This window comes from Mus pahari, chromosome 7 (genome assembly GCF_900095145.1).
Source record: "Mus pahari chromosome 7, PAHARI_EIJ_v1.1, whole genome shotgun sequence".
NCBI lineage: Eukaryota > Metazoa > Chordata > Mammalia > Rodentia > Muridae > Mus > Mus pahari.
In genome coordinates, this window is record NC_034596.1 from 82,368,318 (window position 1) to 82,370,397 (window position 2,080).

The 2,080-nt window shown below is 44.5% G+C and overlaps 1 protein-coding gene across 1 annotated transcript in view; it reads left to right on the forward strand.

Annotated features, from left to right (window-relative positions):
- Positions 1-2,080, forward strand: part of Samd15 (sterile alpha motif domain containing 15) — a 7,647-nt gene that overhangs the window by 2,905 nt on the left and 2,662 nt on the right. The gene's annotated exons all lie outside the window — the stretch shown is intronic.

Sequence of the window (2,080 nt, forward strand, 5' to 3'; positions counted from 1 at the left end):
AGTTTCTCTGTGTAGCTCTGGCTGTCCTGGAACTCACTTTGTAGACCAGGCTGGCCTCGAACTCAGAAATCCGCCTGCCTCTGCCTCCCGAGTGCTGGGTCTGGTCCATTCTTGTCATCATACACTCATCCCTCAGACTCACTGTGGTCGCGTCCTCCCTCTGTCTTGAGTGTCACTTCCTCCTGTAGCACTTGCACTGTCTGGTGTTCCACTGCCTCGTACCTACAATGCCGCAGTAGCTTCCCACCTGCCTGCCTTTAGCCTCTCTTAGTAATCTTGATTTCCAACTACTTACACACTGTTAAGAAACCCATTCTGACCTCCCTGGTGTGAGATAGCCCCAACCCTGGGTTTAGGATTCCAGGCTCTCCATAAGTTTGCTCCAGCCACCGCTCTTTCCTGGCGCCTGCCCTGCCACTCCCCCGCCTGAATCTTCTCCTGCCTGCAGGTCTAACCCCCAGACTAACTCTTAGCCTACTAGTGCATGCTCCTCTATTGGAGATCTTTGCTAAGTTCCCCTTCCCTTGAATCGTGCTTTAGGACCAGTTCTTCCTCATCTCCACAGGAGGTTGTTCTTGCCCTTGCTGTCCAAAGTAACCTCTCTTCCAGAGCTCTCAGTAACGTTTTATGCCTTTGATACTCATTTAGTACTTATGTAATAGCATCTGTACTTCACCTACTTTGCTGCCAGGAGCATCTACCATATCACACTTAATTTCCTGATTTGCTGTCCCTGCAATGACAGGAATATTAATTTGCATACCGCATTGTTATAAAAAGATCCCTTTCCCATAACTGTATGAGTATGTCACCCACATAAGGTTTCAACTTCCCTGTTTTCCCCTCTGGTCCCACACAGATAATCCATTGGACACATTGTCTTATTCCTGATAACTTTCCAATTCCTATAAATTGTGTGTATACCTTCTGAAGTGGCCAATCCGGATTCCAAGACTTTGGGGAAAGTACACTAATGTCGGCTCCTGTGTCTAACAACTCTTCTATGTCAACACCATTCATTTGCACTATTAATTTGGGTCTCTGATCATTAACCATTGCCTGCCAGAACACACGTTTTCCAGTACTCCCCAAAGCTCCTGTCCTTTCCACTGGAATAATATAAGGAAACAACAGTTGAGCACTTCTTTCTCCTGCATCATTTTGCATCTCCTTTCTCACAGACACCACGATTCTAATTTCTTCCTTGCCATACCCATCTACTATACCAGGATGCACAGTAAGTCCTTCAGAAGTTAACCCACTTCTGCCCAAGATTATTCCCACTGTTCCTGAGGGTACAAAACCATACACACCAGTGATTAACTCGTAGCATTCAACTTTTGGGGAGTGGGTAAAAGGCATAGCTGTGGCCAGATCCAAAGCCACACTCCCTTCTGTAGCATGTATGAGATCAGAAATACGTTCTTGCCTGCGTGGTGCTTTCTGGCTGACCAAAGAAAGATGGTTAGTATTTTTATTGCAGAGCCTCGAGCTGACAGTCCCCTCTGCTTATTAGGCAAGAGGTTGCCCTCGTACGGCCCTCTCGGACCACCAATCCTTTGACTAATGTTTGCCCTTTCTAAGGCAGCTATAATAATACCCTGGAAACTTTTCTTGTTCATAATAGCCAGAACCTGCTTGTTCTGTCTATGAACACCATATTCTCTAGAGTCAAGGACCTGCTATTTTAAGCTCTGAATCTTCTAACTTTACAATGTTTTTGTAAATGGCTAAATTCACCACAATTAAAGCATGCCCTATATTAGCATGATGTTCCTGAGAACCCATATCAGTTTTCTCTCTTATCCGTTCCTCTATTGGGGCTCCTCATGCTTTCAATGGTTTGGTTGCTCTCTTATATTCCATATTTGTGTTCTCAAAGGCCAATATTTCTATCAATGACTGTCTGGTCTCAGGTTCTGATATAGCTCTATACAGCTAAACCCAGTCTCTGTAAGAATTTGGTAAATGCTTCTGCAGGCCCCTGCATTACCTCCATAAATTAGGTAGATGTTATCTTGGCTCCTCAACCAAACCCCAGGCTCTTTTTTGTTTTTTGTTTTTTTTTTTGTTTTTTTTT